This window comes from Polypterus senegalus, unplaced genomic scaffold (assembly GCF_016835505.1).
Source record: "Polypterus senegalus isolate Bchr_013 unplaced genomic scaffold, ASM1683550v1 scaffold_4246, whole genome shotgun sequence".
Classification (NCBI taxonomy): Eukaryota; Metazoa; Chordata; class Cladistia; order Polypteriformes; family Polypteridae; genus Polypterus; species Polypterus senegalus.
The window spans coordinates 1-17,424 of record NW_024382550.1 but is presented as its reverse complement, the minus strand read 5'-3'; the positions used below and the strand labels follow the sequence as shown (position 1 = coordinate 17,424).

The window sequence follows — 17,424 nt, the reverse complement described above, 5'->3', positions numbered from 1 at the left end:
TTTTCCATTTTGCAAAATTTTCCTCAAAGAAGAGTGAAAGACAAAAATAAACAATTACAAACCAGGAATAACAAAGTCCTTCTCGGATACTCCCCGCTGATAAGATTTTTGAAGTGTTACCCATGTTTAAAAGTCTGAAGAATGGGAGATTTGGATTCAGCATATTACCTATGCTGTGCTTGCCACTGTTGAGGTATGTAGCTGTGCCATCATCTGAAAGTTTTTCCAGAATCCCAAGGTATCTTCTGCATGGTTTTGTAAGAGATATGACCCGCAGCTAAAGATCTGCTTGTGTGCTTAGATAGCGAGCTTTATGTCTTCCTCACACAAGGCAATTCGATTCCTTATCTTTAATATGCAGAGCGTGCACACAAGAGCGAGAGCCCTGAAAACTCCCAAAGAATTACCCGGAAAAAACTCACAGCAGATACCATCGCAAACCCTCTGAAATCCTACCTAAGAGTTACATGCAACATCAGTACGGTTAAACCAGGGGGAACAGAGACAGGAAAGACACAACTTCTTTTTAACCAAGCTCAGAGAGCCTGTACGAAACAGGCTGTGCAAAAATTCTTTGAGACTCTTTAACGGTCCTCTCCACGGAAATCTTTAGTAAAAGGCGAAAGATTTATTCGGGATGAAGGGAACCCAGAGCATGTGTGTTGCGGCCAGGAAGAAGAGAACACGGCCAGTGAGGCCTGCGCAGCTGACATGCGACACCTTGTCAGACTTACAAAAACTGAAGGTAGAAGGTGGCCAAAGGACAACTAGGTGAGGAGCACCAGAGAAGCATTAAAACAGTCGCAGCCAAAGGAATTTAGATTATATGGAACTGAATATGTTGAGTGTGCACACTCTGCAATGCATCATGGGTAGGGGCAAGAAACTCCCAGCCCACCACCCAGAGATACAAAGAAACGCCACTTATGCTAATCAACATCTGAATTCTTGCAAGGCCTCTAGACAGAAGTCAGCTTGTCCTGGGTATCCATCGCTATTTCCACTTCTCCTGATTTTCCGCTTCCTTGGGCGCAAAGGGAACAACTGGAATAGACAATAGACACGTCCAGAGCTGGTGAATTCTTCTTTACACCAATGTCCAGACCGTGCTTGCCGATAGGGTTCTCGTCATGTCACTTCAGGCCACTAGATGCACGAGAACCACACGATCGACTTCAAGGGTTAAGTGATCTATCGAGTGAAATCCTAATAGTGTGCAGACACTGGGTGGGCTCCTCATTATTGAATCAGTCGAAATCTCAGAGGTGGGTTGGGACTTGGATGTCCTGTTTCACCCGGAAACTCTACAGATTGAGGCACGTGGCATCGCGTTATGTCAGTGCAAAAGTGCAGTGTTTGGGAGGCAAGCCTTGGAGATCAAGTTAAACCTTGTATCGATGGCTACATTCAGGTCACACATTGAAAACAATATTATTTCCACGGAATTCAGAAATCAGCAGCAATCAACGGGTACTTAACGCCATGTCCTTTGATGCACATTTTTCCATTTTGCAAAATTTTCCTCAAAGAAGAGTGAAAGACAAAAATAAACAATTACAAACCAGGAATAACAAAGTCCTTCTCGGATACTCCCCGCTGATAAGATTTTTGAAGTGTTACCCATGTTTAAAAGTCTGAAGAATGGGAGATTTGGATTCAGCATATTACCTATGCTGTGCTTGCCACTGTTGAGGTATGTAGCTGTGCCATCATCTGAAAGTTTTTCCAGAATCCCAAGGTATCTTCTGCATGGTTTTGTAAGAGATATGACCCGCAGCTAAAGATCTGCTTGTGTGCTTAGATAGCGAGCTTTATGTCTTCCTCACACAAGGCAATTCGATTCCTTATCTTTAATATGCAGAGTGTGCGTACACAAGAGCGAGAGCCCTGAAAACTCCCAAAGAATTACCCGGAAAAAACTCACAGCAGATACCATCGCAAACCCTCTGAAATCCTACCTAAGAGTTACATGCAACATCAGTACGGTTAAACCAGGGGGAACAGAGACAGGAAAGACACAACTTCTTTTTAACCAAGCTCAGAGAGCCTGTACGAAACAGGCTGTGCAAAAATTCTTTGAGACTCTTTAACGGTCCTCTCCACGGAAATCTTTAGTAAAAGGCGAAAGATTTATTCGGGATGAAGGGAACCCAGAGCATGTGTGTTGCGGCCAGGAAGAAGAGAACACGGCCAGTGAGGCCTGCGCAGCTGACATGCGACACCTTGTCAGACTTACAAAAACTGAAGGTAGAAGGTGGCCAAAGGACAACTAGGTGAGGAGCACCAGAGAAGCATTAAAACAGTCGCAGCCAAAGGAATTTAGATTATATGGAACTGAATATGTTGAGTGTGCACACTCTGCAATGCATCATGGGTAGGGGCAAGAAACTCCCGCCCACCACCCAGAGATACAAAGAAACGCCACTTATGCTAATCAACATCTGAATTCTTGCAAGGCCTCTAGACAGAAGTCAGCTTGTCCTGGGTATCCATCGCTATTTCCACTTCTCCTGATTTTCCGCTTCCTTGGGCGCAAAAGGGAACAACTGGAATAGACAATAGACACGTCCAGAGCTGGTGAATTCTTCTTTACACCAATGTCCAGACCGTGCTTGCCGATAGGGTTCTCGTCATGTCACTTCAGGCCACTAGATGCACGAGAACCACACGATCGACTTCAAGGGTTAAGTGATCTATCGAGTGAAATCCTAATAGTGTGCAGACACTGGGTGGGCTCCTCATTATTGAATCAGTCGAAATCTCAGAGGTGGGTTGGGACTTGGATGTCCTGTTTCACCCGGAAACTCTACAGATTGAGGCACGTGGCATCGCGTTATGTCAGTGCAAAAGTGCAGTGTTTGGGAGGCAAGCCTTGGAGATCAAGTTAAACCTTGTATCGATGGCTACATTCAGGTCACACATTGAAAACAATATTATTTCCACGGAATTCAGAAATCAGCAGCAATCAACGGGTACTTAACGCCATGTCCTTTGATGCACATTTTTCCATTTTGCAAAATTTTCCTCAAAGAAGAGTGAAAGACAAAAATAAACAATTACAAACCAGGAATAACAAAGTCCTTCTCGGATACTCCCCGCTGATAAGATTTTTGAAGTGTTACCCATGTTTAAAAGTCTGAAGAATGGGAGATTTGGATTCAGCATATTACCTATGCTGTGCTTGCCACTGTTGAGGTATGTAGCTGTGCCATCATCTGAAAGTTTTTCCAGAATCCCAAGGTATCTTCTGCATGGTTTTGTAAGAGATATGACCCGCAGCTAAAGATCTGCTTGTGTGCTTAGATAGCGAGCTTTATGTCTTCCTCACACAAGGCAATTCGATTCCTTATCTTTAATATGCAGAGCGTGCGTACAAGAGCGAGAGCCCTGAAAACTCCCAAAGAATTACCCGGAAAAAACTCACAGCAGATACCATCGCAAACCCTCTGAAATCCTACCTAAGAGTTACATGCAACATCAGTACGGTTAAACCAGGGGGAACAGAGACAGGAAAGACACAACTTCTTTTTAACCAAGCTCAGAGAGCCTGTACGAAACAGGCTGTGCAAAAATTCTTTGAGACTCTTTAACGGTCCTCTCCACGGAAATCTTTAGTAAAAGGCGAAAGATTTATTCGGGATGAAGGGAACCCAGAGCATGTGTGTTGCGGCCAGGAAGAAGAGAACACGGCCAGTGAGGCCTGCGCAGCTGACATGCGACACCTTGTCAGACTTACAAAAACTGAAGGTAGAAGGTGGCCAAAGGACAACTAGGTGAGGAGCACCAGAGAAGCATTAAAACAGTCGCAGCCAAAGGAATTTAGATTATATGGAACTGAATATGTTGAGTGTGCACACTCTGCAATGCATCATGGGTAGGGGCAAGAAACTCCCGCCCACCACCCAGAGATACAAAGAAACGCCACTTATGCTAATCAACATCTGAATTCTTGCAAGGCCTCTAGACAGAAGTCAGCTTGTCCTGGGTATCCATCGCTATTTCCACTTCTCCTGATTTTCCGCTTCCTTGGGCGCAAAAGGGAACAACTGGAATAGACAATAGACACGTCCAGAGCTGGTGAATTCTTCTTTACACCAATGTCCAGACCGTGCTTGCCGATAGGGTTCTCGTCATGTCACTTCAGGCCACTAGATGCACGAGAACCACACGATCGACTTCAAGGGTTAAGTGATCTATCGAGTGAAATCCTAATAGTGTGCAGACACTGGGTGGGCTCCTCATTATTGAATCAGTCGAAATCTCAGAGGTGGGTTGGGACTTGGATGTCCTGTTTCACCCGGAAACTCTACAGATTGAGGCACGTGGCATCGCGTTATGTCAGTGCAAAAGTGCAGTGTTTGGGAGGCAAGCCTTGGAGATCAAGTTAAACCTTGTATCGATGGCTACATTCAGGTCACACATTGAAAACAATATTATTTCCACGGAATTCAGAAATCAGCAGCAATCAACGGGTACTTAACGCCATGTCCTTTGATGCACATTTTTCCATTTTGCAAAATTTTCCTCAAAGAAGAGTGAAAGACAAAAATAAACAATTACAAACCAGGAATAACAAAGTCCTTCTCGGATACTCCCGCTGATAAGATTTTTGAAGTGTTACCCATGTTTAAAAGTCTGAAGAATGGGAGATTTGGATTCAGCATATTACCTATGCTGTGCTTGCCACTGTTGAGGTATGTAGCTGTGCCATCATCTGAAAGTTTTTCCAGAATCCCAAGGTATCTTCTGCATGGTTTTGTAAGAGATATGACCCGCAGCTAAAGATCTGCTTGTGTGCTTAGATAGCGAGCTTTATGTCTTCCTCACACAAGGCAATTCGATTCCTTATCTTTAATATGCAGAGCGTGCGTACACAAGAGCGAGAGCCCTGAAAACTCCCAAAGAATTACCCCGGAAAAAACTCACAGCAGATACCATCGCAAACCCTCTGAAATCCTACCTAAGAGTTACATGCAACATCAGTACGGTTAAACCAGGGGGAACAGAGACAGGAAAGACACAACTTCTTTTTAACCAAGCTCAGAGAGCCTGTACGAAACAGGCTGTGCAAAAATTCTTTGAGACTCTTTAACGGTCCTCTCCACGGAAATCTTTAGTAAAAGGCGAAAGATTTATTCGGGATGAAGGGAACCCAGAGCATGTGTGTTGCGGCCAGGAAGAAGAGAACACGGCCAGTGAGGCCTGCGCAGCTGACATGCGACACCTTGTCAGACTTACAAAAAAACTGAAGGTAGAAGGTGGCCAAAGGACAACTAGGTGAGGAGCACCAGAGAAGCATTAAAACAGTCGCAGCCAAAGGAATTTAGATTATATGGAACTGAATATGTTGAGTGTGCACACTCTGCAATGCATCATGGGTAGGGGCAAGAAACTCCCGCCCACCACCCAGAGATACAAAGAAACGCCACTTATGCTAATCAACATCTGAATTCTTGCAAGGCCTCTAGACAGAAGTCAGCTTGTCCTGGGTATCCATCGCTATTTCCACTTCTCCTGATTTTCCCGCTTCCTTGGGCGCAAAAGGGAACAACTGGAATAGACAATAGACACGTCCAGAGCTGGTGAATTCTTCTTTACACCAATGTCCAGACCGTGCTTGCCGATAGGGTTCTCGTCATGTCACTTCAGGCCACTAGATGCACGAGAACCACACGATCGACTTCAAGGGTTAAGTGATCTATCGAGTGAAATCCTAATAGTGTGCAGACACTGGGTGGGCTCCTCATTATTGAATCAGTCGAAATCTCAGAGGTGGGTTGGGACTTGGATGTCCTGTTTCACCCGGAAACTCTACAGATTGAGGCACGTGGCATCGCGTTATGTCAGTGCAAAAGTGCAGTGTTTGGGAGGCAAGCCTTGGAGATCAAGTTAAACCTTGTATCGATGGCTACATTCAGGTCACACATTGAAAACAATATTATTTCCACGGAATTCAGAAATCAGCAGCAATCAACGGGTACTTAAACGCCATGTCCTTTGATGCACATTTTTCCATTTTGCAAAATTTTCCTCAAAGAAGAGTGAAAGACAAAAATAAACAATTACAAACCAGGAATAACAAAGTCCTTCTCGGATACTCCCGCTGATAAGATTTTTGAAGTGTTACCCATGTTTAAAAGTCTGAAGAATGGGAGATTTGGATTCAGCATATTACCTATGCTGTGCTTGCCACTGTTGAGGTATGTAGCTGTGCCATCATCTGAAAGTTTTTCCAGAATCCCAAGGTATCTTCTGCATGGTTTTGTAAGAGATATGACCCGCAGCTAAAGATCTGCTTGTGTGCTTAGATAGCGAGCTTTATGTCTTCCTCACACAAGGCAATTCGATTCCTTATCTTTAATATGCAGAGCGTGCGTACACAAGAGCGAGAGCCCTGAAAACTCCCAAAGAATTACCCCGGAAAAAAAACTCACAGCAGATACCATCGCAAACCCTCTGAAATCCTACCTAAGAGTTACATGCAACATCAGTACGGTTAAACCAGGGGGAACAGAGACAGGAAAGACACAACTTCTTTTTAACCAAGCTCAGAGAGCCTGTACGAAACAGGCTGTGCAAAAATTCTTTGAGACTCTTTAACGGTCCTCTCCACGGAAATCTTTAGTAAAAGGCGAAAGATTTATTCGGGATGAAGGGAACCCAGAGCATGTGTGTTGCGGCCAGGAAGAAGAGAACACGGCCAGTGAGGCCTGCGCAGCTGACATGCGACACCTTGTCAGACTTACAAAAACTGAAGGTAGAAGGTGGCCAAAGGACAACTAGGTGAGGAGCACCAGAGAAGCATTAAAACAGTCGCAGCCAAAGGAATTTAGATTATATGGAACTGAATATGTTGAGTGTGCACACTCTGCAATGCATCATGGGTAGGGGCAAGAAACTCCCGCCCACCACCCAGAGATACAAAGAAACGCCACTTATGCTAATCAACATCTGAATTCTTGCAAGGCCTCTAGACAGAAGTCAGCTTGTCCTGGGTATCCATCGCTATTTCCACTTCTCCTGATTTTCCGCTTCCTTGGGCGCAAAAGGGAACAACTGGAATAGACAATAGACACGTCCAGAGCTGGTGAATTCTTCTTTACACCAATGTCCAGACCGTGCTTGCCGATAGGGTTCTCGTCATGTCACTTCAGGCCACTAGATGCACGAGAACCACACGATCGACTTCAAGGGTTAAGTGATCTATCGAGTGAAATCCTAATAGTGTGCAGACACTGGGTGGGCTCCTCATTATTGAATCAGTCGAAATCTCAGAGGTGGGTTGGGACTTGGATGTCCTGTTTCACCCGGAAACTCTACAGATTGAGGCACGTGGCATCGCGTTATGTCAGTGCAAAAGTGCAGTGTTTGGGAGGCAAGCCTTGGAGATCAAGTTAAACCTTGTATCGATGGCTACATTCAGGTCACACATTGAAAACAATATTATTTCCACGGAATTCAGAAATCAGCAGCAATCAACGGGTACTTAACGCCATGTCCTTTGATGCACATTTTTCCATTTTGCAAAATTTTCCTCAAAGAAGAGTGAAAGACAAAAATAAACAATTACAAACCAGGAATAACAAAGTCCTTCTCGGATACTCCCCGCTGATAAGATTTTTGAAGTGTTACCCATGTTTAAAAGTCTGAAGAATGGGAGATTTGGATTCAGCATATTACCTATGCTGTGCTTGCCACTGTTGAGGTATGTAGCTGTGCCATCATCTGAAAGTTTTTCCAGAATCCCAAGGTATCTTCTGCATGGTTTTGTAAGAGATATGACCCGCAGCTAAAGATCTGCTTGTGTGCTTAGATAGCGAGCTTTATGTCTTCCTCACACAAGGCAATTCGATTCCTTATCTTTAATATGCAGAGCGTGCGTACACAAGAGCGAGAGCCCTGAAAACTCCCAAAGAATTACCCCGGAAAAAACTCACAGCAGATACCATCGCAAACCCTCTGAAATCCTACCTAAGAGTTACATGCAACATCAGTACGGTTAAACCAGGGGGAACAGAGACAGGAAAGACACAACTTCTTTTTAACCAAGCTCAGAGAGCCTGTACGAAACAGGCTGTGCAAAAATTCTTTGAGACTCTTTAACGGTCCTCTCCACGGAAATCTTTAGTAAAAGGCGAAAGATTTATTCGGGATGAAGGGAACCCAGAGCATGTGTGTTGCGGCCAGGAAGAAGAGAACACGGCCAGTGAGGCCTGCGCAGCTGACATGCGACACCTTGTCAGACTTACAAAAACTGAAGGTAGAAGGTGGCCAAAGGACAACTAGGTGAGGAGCACCAGAGAAGCATTAAAACAGTCGCAGCCAAAGGAATTTAGATTATATGGAACTGAATATGTTGAGTGTGCACACTCTGCAATGCATCATGGGTAGGGGCAAGAAACTCCCGCCCACCACCCAGAGATACAAAGAAACGCCACTTATGCTAATCAACATCTGAATTCTTGCAAGGCCTCTAGACAGAAGTCAGCTTGTCCTGGGTATCCATCGCTATTTCCACTTCTCCTGATTTTCCGCTTCCTTGGGCGCAAAAGGGAACAACTGGAATAGACAATAGACACGTCCAGAGCTGGTGAATTCTTCTTTACACCAATGTCCAGACCGTGCTTGCCGATAGGGTTCTCGTCATGTCACTTCAGGCCACTAGATGCACGAGAACCACACGATCGACTTCAAGGGTTAAGTGATCTATCGAGTGAAATCCTAATAGTGTGCAGACACTGGGTGGGCTCCTCATTATTGAATCAGTCGAAATCTCAGAGGTGGGTTGGGACTTGGATGTCCTGTTTCACCCGGAAACTCTACAGATTGAGGCACGTGGCATCGCGTTATGTCAGTGCAAAAGTGCAGTGTTTGGGAGGCAAGCCTTGGAGATCAAGTTAAACCTTGTATCGATGGCTACATTCAGGTCACACATTGAAAACAATATTATTTCCACGGAATTCAGAAATCAGCAGCAATCAACGGGTACTTAACGCCATGTCCTTTGATGCACATTTTTCCATTTTGCAAAATTTTCCTCAAAGAAGAGTGAAAGACAAAAATAAACAATTACAAACCAGGAATAACAAAGTCCTTCTCGGATACTCCCCGCTGATAAGATTTTTGAAGTGTTACCCATGTTTAAAAGTCTGAAGAATGGGAGATTTGGATTCAGCATATTACCTATGCTGTGCTTGCCACTGTTGAGGTATGTAGCTGTGCCATCATCTGAAAGTTTTTCCAGAATCCCAAGGTATCTTCTGCATGGTTTTGTAAGAGATATGACCCGCAGCTAAAGATCTGCTTGTGTGCTTAGATAGCGAGCTTTATGTCTTCCTCACACAAGGCAATTCGATTCCTTATCTTTAATATGCAGAGCGTACACAAGAGCGAGAGCCCTGAAAACTCCCAAAGAATTACCCGGAAAAAACTCACAGCAGATACCATCGCAAACCCTCTGAAATCCTACCTAAGAGTTACATGCAACATCAGTACGGTTAAACCAGGGGGAACAGAGACAGGAAAGACACAACTTCTTTTTAACCAAGCTCAGAGAGCCTGTACGAAACAGGCTGTGCAAAAATTCTTTGAGACTCTTTAACGGTCCTCTCCACGGAAATCTTTAGTAAAAGGCGAAAGATTTATTCGGGATGAAGGGAACCCAGAGCATGTGTGTTGCGGCCAGGAAGAAGAGAACACGGCCAGTGAGGCCTGCGCAGCTGACATGCGACACCTTGTCAGACTTACAAAAAAACTGAAGGTAGAAGGTGGCCAAAGGACAACTAGGTGAGGAGCACCAGAGAAGCATTAAAACAGTCGCAGCCAAAGGAATTTAGATTATATGGAACTGAATATGTTGAGTGTGCACACTCTGCAATGCATCATGGGTAGGGGCAAGAAACTCCCGCCCACCACCCAGAGATACAAAGAAACGCCACTTATGCTAATCAACATCTGAATTCTTGCAAGGCCTCTAGACAGAAGTCAGCTTGTCCTGGGTATCCATCGCTATTTCCACTTCTCCTGATTTTCCGCTTCCTTGGGCCGCAAAAGGGAACAACTGGAATAGACAATAGACACGTCCAGAGCTGGTGAATTCTTCTTTACACCAATGTCCAGACCGTGCTTGCCGATAGGGTTCTCGTCATGTCACTTCAGGCCACTAGATGCACGAGAACCACACGATCGACTTCAAGGGTTAAGTGATCTATCGAGTGAAATCCTAATAGTGTGCAGACACTGGGTGGGCTCCTCATTATTGAATCAGTCGAAATCTCAGAGGTGGGTTGGGACTTGGATGTCCTGTTTCACCCGGAAACTCTACAGATTGAGGCACGTGGCATCGCGTTATGTCAGTGCAAAAGTGCAGTGTTTGGGAGGCAAGCCTTGGAGATCAAGTTAAACCTTGTATCGATGGCTACATTCAGGTCACACATTGAAAACAATATTATTTCCACGGAATTCAGAAATCAGCAGCAATCAACGGGTACTTAACGCCATGTCCTTTGATGCACATTTTTCCATTTTGCAAAATTTTCCTCAAAGAAGAGTGAAAGACAAAAATAAACAATTACAAACCAGGAATAACAAAGTCCTTCTCGGATACTCCCCGCTGATAAGATTTTTGAAGTGTTACCCATGTTTAAAAGTCTGAAGAATGGGAGATTTGGATTCAGCATATTACCTATGCTGTGCTTGCCACTGTTGAGGTATGTAGCTGTGCCATCATCTGAAAGTTTTTCCAGAATCCCAAGGTATCTTCTGCATGGTTTTGTAAGAGATATGACCCGCAGCTAAAGATCTGCTTGTGTGCTTAGATAGCGAGCTTTATGTCTTCCTCACACAAGGCAATTCGATTCCTTATCTTTAATATGCAGAGCGTGCGTACACAAGAGCGAGAGCCCTGAAAACTCCCAAAGAATTACCCGGAAAAAACTCACAGCAGATACCATCGCAAACCCTCTGAAATCCTACCTAAGAGTTACATGCAACATCAGTACGGTTAAACCAGGGGGAACAGAGACAGGAAAGACACAACTTCTTTTTAACCAAGCTCAGAGAGCCTGTACGAAACAGGCTGTGCAAAAATTCTTTGAGACTCTTTAACGGTCCTCTCCACGGAAATCTTTAGTAAAAGGCGAAAGATTTATTCGGGATGAAGGGAACCCAGAGCATGTGTGTTGCGGCCAGGAAGAAGAGAACACGGCCAGTGAGGCCTGCGCAGCTGACATGCGACACCTTGTCAGACTTACAAAAACTGAAGGTAGAAGGTGGCGCCAAAGGACAACTAGGTGAGGAGCACCAGAGAAGCATTAAAACAGTCGCAGCCAAAGGAATTTAGATTATATGGAACTGAATATGTTGAGTGTGCACACTCTGCAATGCATCATGGGTAGGGGCAAGAAACTCCCGCCCACCACCCAGAGATACAAAGAAACGCCACTTATGCTAATCAACATCTGAATTCTTGCAAGGCCTCTAGACAGAAGTCAGCTTGTCCTGGGTATCCATCGCTATTTCCACTTCTCCTGATTTTCCGCTTCCTTGGGCGCAAAGGGAACAACTGGAATAGACAATAGACACGTCCAGAGCTGGTGAATTCTTCTTTACACCAATGTCCAGACCGTGCTTGCCGATAGGGTTCTCGTCATGTCACTTCAGGCCACTAGATGCACGAGAACCACACGATCGACTTCAAGGGTTAAGTGATCTATCGAGTGAAATCCTAATAGTGTGCAGACACTGGGTGGGCTCCTCATTATTGAATCAGTCGAAATCTCAGAGGTGGGTTGGGACTTGGATGTCCTGTTTCACCCGGAAACTCTACAGATTGAGGCACGTGGCATCGCGTTATGTCAGTGCAAAAGTGCAGTGTTTGGGAGGCAAGCCTTGGAGATCAAGTTAAACCTTGTATCGATGGCTACATTCAGGTCACACATTGAAAACAATATTATTTCCACGGAATTCAGAAATCAGCAGCAATCAACGGGTACTTAAACGCCATGTCCTTTGATGCACATTTTTCCATTTTGCAAAATTTTCCTCAAAGAAGAGTGAAAGACAAAAATAAACAATTACAAACCAGGAATAACAAAGTCCTTCTCGGATACTCCCCGCTGATAAGATTTTTGAAGTGTTACCCATGTTTAAAAGTCTGAAGAATGGGAGATTTGGATTCAGCATATTACCTATGCTGTGCTTGCCACTGTTGAGGTATGTAGCTGTGCCATCATCTGAAAGTTTTTCCAGAATCCCAAGGTATCTTCTGCATGGTTTTGTAAGAGATATGACCCGCAGCTAAAGATCTGCTTGTGTGCTTAGATAGCGAGCTTTATGTCTTCCTCACACAAGGCAATTCGATTCCTTATCTTTAATATGCAGAGCGTGCGTACACAAGAGCGAGAGCCCTGAAAACTCCCAAAGAATTACCCCGGAAAAAACTCACAGCAGATACCATCGCAAACCCTCTGAAATCCTACCTAAGAGTTACATGCAACATCAGTACGGTTAAACCAGGGGGAACAGAGACAGGAAAGACACAACTTCTTTTTAACCAAGCTCAGAGAGCCTGTACGAAACAGGCTGTGCAAAAATTCTTTGAGACTCTTTAACGGTCCTCTCCACGGAAATCTTTAGTAAAAGGCGAAAGATTTATTCGGGATGAAGGGAACCCAGAGCATGTGTGTTGCGGCCAGGAAGAAGAGAACACGGCCAGTGAGGCCTGCGCAGCTGACATGCGACACCTTGTCAGACTTACAAAAAAACTGAAGGTAGAAGGTGGCGCAAAGGACAACTAGGTGAGGAGCACCAGAGAAGCATTAAAACAGTCGCAGCCAAAGGAATTTAGATTATATGGAACTGAATATGTTGAGTGTGCACACTCTGCAATGCATCATGGGTAGGGGCAAGAAACTCCCGCCCACCACCCAGAGATACAAAGAAACGCCACTTATGCTAATCAACATCTGAATTCTTGCAAGGCCTCTAGACAGAAGTCAGCTTGTCCTGGGTATCCATCGCTATTTCCACTTCTCCTGATTTTCCGCTTCCTTGGGCCGCAAAAGGGAACAACTGGAATAGACAATAGACACGTCCAGAGCTGGTGAATTCTTCTTTACACCAATGTCCAGACCGTGCTTGCCGATAGGGTTCTCGTCATGTCACTTCAGGCCACTAGATGCACGAGAACCACACGATCGACTTCAAGGGTTAAGTGATCTATCGAGTGAAATCCTAATAGTGTGCAGACACTGGGTGGGCTCCTCATTATTGAATCAGTCGAAATCTCAGAGGTGGGTTGGGACTTGGATGTCCTGTTTCACCCGGAAACTCTACAGATTGAGGCACGTGGCATCGCGTTATGTCAGTGCAAAAGTGCAGTGTTTGGGAGGCAAGCCTTGGAGATCAAGTTAAACCTTGTATCGATGGCTACATTCAGGTCACACATTGAAAACAATATTATTTCCACGGAATTCAGAAATCAGCAGCAATCAACGGGTACTTAAACGCCATGTCCTTTGATGCACATTTTTCCATTTTGCAAAATTTTCCTCAAAGAAGAGTGAAAGACAAAAATAAACAATTACAAACCAGGAATAACAAAGTCCTTCTCGGATACTCCCCGCTGATAAGATTTTTGAAGTGTTACCCATGTTTAAAAGTCTGAAGAATGGGAGATTTGGATTCAGCATATTACCTATGCTGTGCTTGCCACTGTTGAGGTATGTAGCTGTGCCATCATCTGAAAGTTTTTCCAGAATCCCAAGGTATCTTCTGCATGGTTTTGTAAGAGATATGACCCGCAGCTAAAGATCTGCTTGTGTGCTTAGATAGCGAGCTTTATGTCTTCCTCACACAAGGCAATTCGATTCCTTATCTTTAATATGCAGAGCGTGCGTACACAAGAGCGAGAGCCCTGAAAACTCCCAAAGAATTACCCCGGAAAAAACTCACAGCAGATACCATCGCAAACCCTCTGAAATCCTACCTAAGAGTTACATGCAACATCAGTACGGTTAAACCAGGGGGAACAGAGACAGGAAAGACACAACTTTTTTTAACCAAGCTCAGAGAGCCTGTACGAAACAGGCTGTGCAAAAATTCTTTGAGACTCTTTAACGGTCCTCTCCACGGAAATCTTTAGTAAAAGGCGAAAGATTTATTCGGGATGAAGGGAACCCAGAGCATGTGTGTTGCGGCCAGGAAGAAGAGAACACGGCCAGTGAGGCCTGCGCAGCTGACATGCGACACCTTGTCAGACTTACAAAAACTGAAGGTAGAAGGTGGCCAAAGGACAACTAGGTGAGGAGCACCAGAGAAGCATTAAAACAGTCGCAGCCAAAGGAATTTAGATTATATGGAACTGAATATGTTGAGTGTGCACACTCTGCAATGCATCATGGGTAGGGGCAAGAAACTCCCGCCCACCACCCAGAGATACAAAGAAACGCCACTTATGCTAATCAACATCTGAATTCTTGCAAGGCCTCTAGACAGAAGTCAGCTTGTCCTGGGTATCCATCGCTATTTCCACTTCTCCTGATTTTCCGCTTCCTTGGGCGCAAAAGGGAACAACTGGAATAGACAATAGACACGTCCAGAGCTGGTGAATTCTTCTTTACACCAATGTCCAGACCGTGCTTGCCGATAGGGTTCTCGTCATGTCACTTCAGGCCACTAGATGCACGAGAACCACACGATCGACTTCAAGGGTTAAGTGATCTATCGAGTGAAATCCTAATAGTGTGCAGACACTGGGTGGGCTCCTCATTATTGAATCAGTCGAAATCTCAGAGGTGGGTTGGGACTTGGATGTCCTGTTTCACCCGGAAACTCTACAGATTGAGGCACGTGGCATCGCGTTATGTCAGTGCAAAAGTGCAGTGTTTGGGAGGCAAGCCTTGGAGATCAAGTTAAACCTTGTATCGATGGCTACATTCAGGTCACACATTGAAAACAATATTATTTCCACGGAATTCAGAAATCAGCAGCAATCAACGGGTACTTAACGCCATGTCCTTTGATGCACATTTTTCCATTTTGCAAAATTTTCCTCAAAGAAGAGTGAAAGACAAAAATAAACAATTACAAACCAGGAATAACAAAGTCCTTCTCGGATACTCCCCGCTGATAAGATTTTTGAAGTGTTACCCATGTTTAAAAGTCTGAAGAATGGGAGATTTGGATTCAGCATATTACCTATGCTGTGCTTGCCACTGTTGAGGTATGTAGCTGTGCCATCATCTGAAAGTTTTTCCAGAATCCCAAGGTATCTTCTGCATGGTTTTGTAAGAGATATGACCCGCAGCTAAAGATCTGCTTGTGTGCTTAGATAGCGAGCTTTATGTCTTCCTCACACAAGGCAATTCGATTCCTTATCTTTAATATGCAGAGCGTGCGTACACAAGAGCGAGAGCCCTGAAAACTCCCAAAGAATTACCCGGAAAAAACTCACAGCAGATACCATCGCAAACCCTCTGAAATCCTACCTAAGAGTTACATGCAACATCAGTACGGTTAAACCAGGGGGAACAGAGACAGGAAAGACACAACTTTTTTTAACCAAGCTCAGAGAGCCTGTACGAAACAGGCTGTGCAAAAATTCTTTGAGACTCTTTAACGGTCCTCTCCACGGAAATCTTTAGTAAAAGGCGAAAGATTTATTCGGGATGAAGGGAACCCAGAGCATGTGTGTTGCGGCCAGGAAGAAGAGAACACGGCCAGTGAGGCCTGCGCAGCTGACATGCGACACCTTGTCAGACTTACAAAAACTGAAGGTAGAAGGTGGCCAAAGGACAACTAGGTGAGGAGCACCAGAGAAGCATTAAAACAGTCGCAGCCAAAGGAATTTAGATTATATGGAACTGAATATGTTGAGTGTGCACACTCTGCAATGCATCATGGGTAGGGGCAAGAAACTCCCGCCCACCACCCAGAGATACAAAGAAACGCCACTTATGCTAATCAACATCTGAATTCTTGCAAGGCCTCTAGACAGAAGTCAGCTTGTCCTGGGTATCCATCGCTATTTCCACTTCTCCTGATTTTCCGCTTCCTTGGGCCGCAAAAGGGAACAACTGGAATAGACAATAGACACGTCCAGAGCTGGTGAATTCTTCTTTACACCAATGTCCAGACCGTGCTTGCCGATAGGGTTCTCGTCATGTCACTTCAGGCCACTAGATGCACGAGAACCACACGATCGACTTCAAGGGTTAAGTGATCTATCGAGTGAAATCCTAATAGTGTGCAGACACTGGGTGGGCTCCTCATTATTGAATCAGTCGAAATCTCAGAGGTGGGTTGGGACTTGGATGTCCTGTTTCACCCGGAAACTCTACAGATTGAGGCACGTGGCATCGCGTTATGTCAGTGCAAAAGTGCAGTGTTTGGGAGGCAAGCCTTGGAGATCAAGTTAAACCTTGTATCGATGGCTACATTCAGGTCACACATTGAAAACAATATTATTTCCACGGAATTCAGAAATCAGCAGCAATCAACGGGTACTTAACGCCATGTCCTTTGATGCACATTTTTCCATTTTGCAAAATTTTCCTCAAAGAAGAGTGAAAGACAAAAATAAACAATTACAAACCAGGAATAACAAAGTCCTTCTCGGATACTCCCCGCTGATAAGATTTTTGAAGTGTTACCCATGTTTAAAAGTCTGAAGAATGGGAGATTTGGATTCAGCATATTACCTATGCTGTGCTTGCCACTGTTGAGGTATGTAGCTGTGCCATCATCTGAAAGTTTTTCCAGAATCCCAAGGTATCTTCTGCATGGTTTTGTAAGAGATATGACCCGCAGCTAAAGATCTGCTTGTGTGCTTAGATAGCGAGCTTTATGTCTTCCTCACACAAGGCAATTCGATTCCTTATCTTTAATATGCAGAGCGTGCGTACACAAGAGCGAGAGCCCTGAAAACTCCCAAAGAATTACCCCGGAAAAAACTCACAGCAGATACCATCGCAAACCCTCTGAAATCCTACCTAAGAGTTACATGCAACATCAGTACGGTTAAACCAGGGGGAACAGAGACAGGAAAGACACAACTTCTTTTTAACCAAGCTCAGAGAGCCTGTACGAAACAGGCTGTGCAAAAATTCTTTGAGACTCTTTAACGGTCCTCTCCACGGAAATCTTTAGTAAAAGGCGAAAGATTTATTCGGGATGAAGGGAACCCAGAGCATGTGTGTTGCGGCCAGGAAGAAGAGAACACGGCCAGTGAGGCCTGCGCAGCTGACATGCGACACCTTGTCAGACTTACAAAAACTGAAGGTAGAAGGTGGCGCAAAGGACAACTAGGTGAGGAGCACCAGAGAAGCATTAAAACAGTCGCAGCCAAAGGAATTTAGATTATATGGAACTGAATATGTTGAGTGTGCACACTCTGCAATGCATCATGGGTAGGGGCAAGAAACT

At 44.7% G+C, this 17,424-nt stretch overlaps 12 non-coding genes across 12 annotated transcripts; all 12 read right to left on the bottom strand.

Moving 5' to 3' along the window:
• Nucleotides 1-541: 541 nt before the first annotated feature.
• On the bottom strand, nt 542-657 carry LOC120521110. Its single transcript, XR_005632009.1, has one exon. It is a non-coding gene; the product is annotated as a U5 spliceosomal RNA (small nuclear RNA).
• A 1,386-nt stretch (nt 658-2,043) lies between these two features.
• LOC120521109 lies at nt 2,044-2,159 on the bottom strand. Its single transcript, XR_005632008.1, has one exon. It is a non-coding gene; the product is annotated as a U5 spliceosomal RNA (small nuclear RNA).
• A 1,384-nt stretch (nt 2,160-3,543) lies between these two features.
• On the bottom strand, nt 3,544-3,659 carry LOC120521108. Its single transcript, XR_005632007.1, has one exon. It is a non-coding gene; the product is annotated as a U5 spliceosomal RNA (small nuclear RNA).
• Nucleotides 3,660-5,045: 1,386 nt separating this feature from the next.
• On the bottom strand, nt 5,046-5,161 carry LOC120521107. The gene has a single exon (XR_005632006.1). It is a non-coding gene; the product is annotated as a U5 spliceosomal RNA (small nuclear RNA).
• Nucleotides 5,162-6,553: 1,392 nt separating this feature from the next.
• LOC120521106 lies at nt 6,554-6,669 on the bottom strand. The gene has a single exon (XR_005632004.1). It is a non-coding gene; the product is annotated as a U5 spliceosomal RNA (small nuclear RNA).
• A 1,387-nt stretch (nt 6,670-8,056) lies between these two features.
• LOC120521105 lies at nt 8,057-8,172 on the bottom strand. Its single transcript, XR_005632003.1, has one exon. It is a non-coding gene; the product is annotated as a U5 spliceosomal RNA (small nuclear RNA).
• Nucleotides 8,173-9,554: 1,382 nt separating this feature from the next.
• On the bottom strand, nt 9,555-9,670 carry LOC120521104. The gene has a single exon (XR_005632002.1). It is a non-coding gene; the product is annotated as a U5 spliceosomal RNA (small nuclear RNA).
• Nucleotides 9,671-11,059: 1,389 nt separating this feature from the next.
• Nucleotides 11,060-11,175, bottom strand: LOC120521129. The gene has a single exon (XR_005632025.1). It is a non-coding gene; the product is annotated as a U5 spliceosomal RNA (small nuclear RNA).
• A 1,389-nt stretch (nt 11,176-12,564) lies between these two features.
• Nucleotides 12,565-12,680, bottom strand: LOC120521128. The gene has a single exon (XR_005632024.1). It is a non-coding gene; the product is annotated as a U5 spliceosomal RNA (small nuclear RNA).
• A 1,391-nt stretch (nt 12,681-14,071) lies between these two features.
• On the bottom strand, nt 14,072-14,187 carry LOC120521127. The gene has a single exon (XR_005632023.1). It is a non-coding gene; the product is annotated as a U5 spliceosomal RNA (small nuclear RNA).
• A 1,385-nt stretch (nt 14,188-15,572) lies between these two features.
• Nucleotides 15,573-15,688, bottom strand: LOC120521115. Its single transcript, XR_005632013.1, has one exon. It is a non-coding gene; the product is annotated as a U5 spliceosomal RNA (small nuclear RNA).
• A 1,388-nt stretch (nt 15,689-17,076) lies between these two features.
• Nucleotides 17,077-17,192, bottom strand: LOC120521103. Its single transcript, XR_005632001.1, has one exon. It is a non-coding gene; the product is annotated as a U5 spliceosomal RNA (small nuclear RNA).
• Nucleotides 17,193-17,424: the final 232 nt, after the last annotated feature.